The sequence below is a fragment of the Choloepus didactylus genome, chromosome 19 (genome assembly GCF_015220235.1).
Source record: "Choloepus didactylus isolate mChoDid1 chromosome 19, mChoDid1.pri, whole genome shotgun sequence".
Classification (NCBI taxonomy): Eukaryota; Metazoa; Chordata; class Mammalia; order Pilosa; family Megalonychidae; genus Choloepus; species Choloepus didactylus.
This window is the reverse complement of record NC_051325.1, coordinates 12,691,359-12,696,847: the sequence shown is the minus strand read 5'-3', so window position 1 is coordinate 12,696,847 and position 5,489 is coordinate 12,691,359. Positions and strand designations below refer to the sequence as shown.

Below are 5,489 nucleotides of genomic sequence, written 5' to 3'. Positions count from 1 at the left end.
AAAGAAACAAATCTGTTTTTAAAACTAGCTTTAGCAGAATCCATGAAGCATATATTGTGGCATAAGTGTACATATTATGAATGCTGGGCGAGCAGCAAGAAAAACAACAACCTGAAAATGGAGACAATCCTGTGGGATCTGATACTACCAGTTTATTATTCGGGGATGTTTATTAACTGTTAGCACTGTCTTCTCTTCCTTTTCAACGATGTAGTTGAACTCAATCACAGCGAGAGCCTCCAACTTTACGGTCATTAAAAGGAAGGATTCAGGTAAGAATGGATATCCTTATTTCACACCTTCTGCATTGGAACTCTCTGGGTTACTGCTGCAAGATGAGTTTTTATCCTCTTTCCTCGTGTGATTAATTAACCCAGCTGCAATAATTGTTTCTCTGTCTCCCCTTTCCCCACTATTCCACCCCCCCTCCTCCCTCTCCATCCCCGGCTGCCTCTCCAGCCTTATGACCAAGTCCCCATTAGAGGGCTTTCATTTCAACCAGCCCATCTGGGGAGGGTGCCTGACAACGGTGTTCATAATTGCTTTGTCTAATTGCACAGGATCAGGGTGGTAAACTTTAAAAGGGTATCTGCATCAAGAGTGGTATTTCAATTTGCCTCGTTAAATTATTTTCTCCTGTGGCTGATATCATGGCTAATTTTATGAAATGTCATTATGCCCATAGAAAGGAGGGAAATGGGAGTGGGGAAGGGTTAACAAGGGAGCAAATGCTGCAGCCCACCTCTCAGCACCTCACCCAGCCCACATCCCCATTAAGAGCCAAGTTCTGCTTGGAGTCATTGTTGCACTCTGATTGTGTCCCCTCCATCGTCTCAACATGACGCTGTCCAAGGGTGACTTCAAAATCTGTAATTGCTGGTCCCCAAGGGGTAGAATTATATTTCAGTCTAATTTCCTGTACCACCCAAATTCATTCTTCTGAGACGGGCTTTATAGGATCTTCCAGTATGCCAAAGGGGTCCTTGGTACACAAAAGGTTAATTCTGGAAGATGGCCCCGTTCCTCCTTCCAGCTGATCAGCAGTCAGCCTTTCTGAGCAAGCCCCATCCCCACCAGATATATAGTTAGGAATCAACCAAGACTCACAATTTTTTAAAAGCCTCTCTTTTTTATTTATAGGATTTTATCCAGCCTGAAGCATTCAGATTGAGAAGAGAAAGAGTGTGCAAAGGGATAAATATACTTTCCCCAGTCCACCCCATTCCCCAGCCCTTGCCACTGTGGCTATTTGTTCCAGGGTGAACTGAACGTTTCATAAGAGCAGCTGAAGAGCTATGAATGGTAATTAACCGCAGTGATGCTAATTAGCATTTTAAAGGGAGGTGAGAAGGGATGACACATACTTTTCCTTTGACAGCTGCAAAGCAACGTGTGGGGTCGTCTTAGGCCTGTGCTGTCTAGTAGGGTACCCACTGGCCACATGTGGTTATTTCAATTTAAATTAATAAAAATTAGATAAAAATTTAAAAACTAGTTCCTCAGTCACACTAGCCACACTTCAAGCACCAACAACCACATATGACTGGTGGCTATCATATTAGAGTACAGACGTGGAATAATTCCATTGCCAAGAAAGTCTCCATTGGATGGCTTTCTAGTTCTTTCCCTTGATTCCCCAACTCACCTCAGAGCCTCACCTGGGGCTGTCCCTCTGGCTTCCTCCTGTTCTACCCCAATGCCTTTCACCTCCCATCGTTGCTCATTCTCTGAATGTTTGACTCACCACCTCCCTCGCCTTACTGAGGTCCTTTACCATGAAAAGATGTGTGTGATGGCATTCCCACCATGAGTTCAGCTCCACCATTTCCAAATGGTTCAGTGCATTAATTACTTCCTTGTGACTCCCTTTGGATTAGGGAGGACAGGTATATCCTTTATTATAATGTTTTTTAGCCAGTGGGGAAACAGAGGCTCAGAGAGCTTAAATAACCAATTTGTCCAAGGTTGCACATGGGCACAAGCCATCTTCTGATTTCTGGAACAGGCTTCTTGTAGTTTGTGTCTTAAAATATTTATTGAAGTCAGGTGGTCTTAAGTTTAAAAATAGGTAAGTTTAGCACTTGCTCCATCTCTCCAGCAGGGTATCTTTGTGGAAAGAGTGTTGAAATGGGAGCGGGAAGATCTGCTGTGCGATCTGTGGCAAATTCTTTCCCTCTCTGGATCTGAGGTTCCTCATCTGGAAAATTTGGAGAGGGAGCTGGTGCAAAATAATGCTAAGACTTCTTCTGGCTCTAAAAGGCAACACATATTTTAGATTATTTCTACTCACATGGCTCTTGATTTATTTATTTATTCACTGGCCACTAAAAAAACAAGCTTCCCTGCCCTTATTTTGTGGGTGGCGGTCATTCTGGCATGCTTCGTATCATTCATTTAAGAAAAGGTCATCTCCAGTAAGACATCTGGAGGTGTAATATAAGCCCTCACCATCCAACATGTGGTCCTGGACCAGAGACATTAGCATCCTCTGGGAGTTTGTTCGAAAGGCAGCATTTCAGGCCTGCTGAATCAGAATCTGCATCTTTTCAAAATCCCAGGTGATTCATTTGCACCTCAAAGTTTGAGAAACTCTCATCCCAGCCCTAGAGAGACAAGAATAAAGCAACTCACCTGCACATAAATCTGCCATCAGGGAGTCAGCAACCCAGGAGACTGCCCAGCACTGCCAGCCCTCCCTGCCAGGTTGACAGTGGCTACTCCCTTTGGCGTTTTCTGCTTTGAGCGCCATCCCTCTGTGGAGCTGTATTCTGTCCTCCATCTGTTTCCTTCTGTGCAAAAGGTTCTCAAGAAACATGGGGAGGATTCATGGACAACACTTTTGGCTCTGGAGTCTACTGGCTTAGAGACTCTTCATTTCCAACTCCAACCTCTACCCGACAGCTCATTACAGTGAAACCCGGTCTCCCTGACTTGGAGCAGCCTTCTCATGGGTACCCCGTGGTCCTGCAAGACCTTTGACACCAGGAATTAAAGTATTGCTTCTCTGGGATTTGCTTCGGGGTAGGTGGACTTTAGAAAGTGCAGCCGAGTCACCTAATGGCTCTAGGAGCAGCTGCTTGATGTCCCAGAGTGCACTGGAGGCTGGAGGGACATCATTGCCTCTTACTAGAGGGAAGAAAGACCCTGATTCCACCAGACTAGAACGTGGGACAGTGGCCATCTCAACCTACAGGAGAGGTAGAGAATGAGGTGGGATTCAGGGTACAGTAAGGCAGGGTGAAATTCAGAGTAGAATATGTTTAGGCCACGAGGCTCTAAGCACCTCCACCTGCACAGCCTCTGGAGGAGTGAGAGCAGCTCTTCGTGGGTGCAGTTGTCACTCCCTGGGTCTGTGCTGTGTGCCCCTGGGTCCTGCGTGCCCAAGCCTAAAGCACCCCTGTAGGCTGACGCCTTTCAGTGGTTTGGATCCAGAGCCTGACCAAGGGGCCTTCTCCCGGCTGGAGGCACCTCCCAGATCCAACCAGATTCCCCTGCTTGGAGACAGGAATGTGAACTGCACTCAGAGCAGCTGGGAGCTCCTTTCTGATGGGAAAAGACCAAGTCTCCGGCCTTGGGGTTGGGGCCGGAGAGAACGAGAGCCTTCATTCTGGACCCATGTGAGGCCAGCTCTAGTTCCAGGACGTGAGGGGTCAGTGACCGCTCAGCTGTTGCTTAGTCTTCATGCCCCTCGTTACACAGTTGCCTGGCTCCATCGCTTCCTTGCTACCCGAAACTCTAACTAGTACAGAAAGATGTGCTAATGGTGGAGATTCTCAAGGAACACATGGGCGAAGAGGACACTGGGATGGGCCATTCAGCCACTGGGTGACCTCTGAGAGACCAACTCCAGGCCCAAGATGAAGGCAGAAGTGAGGTCTCAAGTATCTTAAGTTTGGTCTCCCCTGGAAGCAGATCTTGAAACAAGGATTCACGTGCAAGTGGTTATAGGGAGATGATTCCAGAAGTACCAACAAGGAAGTGGGGGAGTAAGAGAGGGAAAGGAAGGAAGCCAGAATGGGCATGTTGAGCAGAACGCCGTTGAGGGCAGTGGGGGTCAGTCCCACCGGGGCCTCTGGGAGGCGATGCAGAACCTGCCTCAGATGCGTCCTGAAGGGTCATCTAGCCATCAAACTCCACCTGAAATTGGTTGAGGGTGGTTAACTTCCCAGCATTTCCCAAGGATCTTCAGGCCGAGGCACGCAGGAGCCAGCAGGGCAGCCCACGGCACATCTGAGGACAGGGCCTTGGGGGGGTTGTGGGTACCATGTTGACAGTGCCTACTGCAGCAACCCAAACTTCTTCCCCTCCGGGTGGTCAAAGCAACAGAAACTCCGGCTATGTCTCTTCGGGGTGGGGGAGCTGACTATGCTAATCGGCCGAGGACTAGAGATTTCTGCAAGGTGCCCTCCTGTTCAGGCTGTCAAGAACCCATCCTCTACCAGAGACTAACCCTCCAGAACCTCAAAAAGGTTGAGTTTTCTCTTGGTTTTATCTTACCCAGACCTCCCCCACACAAAGATCTGATTTCTTTGCCTTTACCTAATAAATCTTTCTCCCATTTTTACCCTCATTCTATACAGTTTAGCCTCTTCTACAGACATGGATAAGGTGATCCTTTTATTTTGTGGTGAGCAGAGATAAGGGAGCATGGAAAGGCAGTTTTAAGTTAATATTGAATTCCAGACTTCTCCATGTTTCTTGAACTCTGCTCACTGCAAAATAAAAGGATTGCCTCATCAATGTTTGTTTGTTCTTCTAAATCACTCAAATTAGGGAGACCAGCACTATATCCCAAAGAACCCATTAAACTATTTGCCCTTCACATCAGGTAATCATCTAATTAAAGGAAAAAGGTCAGTTGGCAGGTGAAAATATATTTTTCCTGTACCCTTTATTATTCTGGGGCAAGGGGGAGTTGCTTATGTCACCAAAAGCAAGGGCCCAGAGTATGGCCGTCTGGAGAACCCTGGGCCTGTTCCCCCTCAATTTTCATGGAACACCTGCTGGCCCAGCATGGCCACAGGTACCCACCCAGTGTTCAGCCTTCCTGGAAGGGGCTGGCGTGCCCTGCACGATCCGCGGAGAAGCCTGCCACCCAGCTGCCTTCTGCAGAACAGGATGGAGGCTTTGTCCCTGCCCCCTCCCCCATTCTCAGGAAATAGGACAGACTGGTAAAACGCACCCCCTACTCTATCCCACCCCCCCCACACACACACTTCCAGAACTTCTTTATTTGTAAGAACACTGCCTTGTTCCTAAGCGCACGGAGCTGAACTTCTCTGAGACTGTTTCCTCATGTGTAAAAGGACAGATTGGGCAAGAGGATCAGATAAGGGGATGTAGGAGAAGCACATGGCAGGTGCACAAGTGGTTGTTATCAGTCTGTCAAGGTAGGGGAGCTGGAGTCAGAGGACTATGGCTTTATTAGTACCATTTTATGAATGAAGGAAAACGAGGTGTAAACAAGCAGCTCCCTTAAGGGGTGGGAT

The 5,489-nt window shown here is 47.7% G+C and overlaps 1 long non-coding RNA gene across 1 annotated transcript; it reads right to left on the bottom strand.

Moving 5' to 3' along the window:
* Window positions 1–1,109: 1,109 nt before the first annotated feature.
* Window positions 1,110–5,109, bottom strand: LOC119516124. Its single transcript, XR_005213196.1, has 2 exons — window positions 2,632–5,109; window positions 1,110–2,252 (listed from the first exon to the last, which is right to left on the bottom strand). It is a non-coding gene; the product is annotated as an uncharacterized LOC119516124 (long non-coding RNA).
* Between the last annotated feature and the right edge of the window lie 380 nt (window positions 5,110–5,489).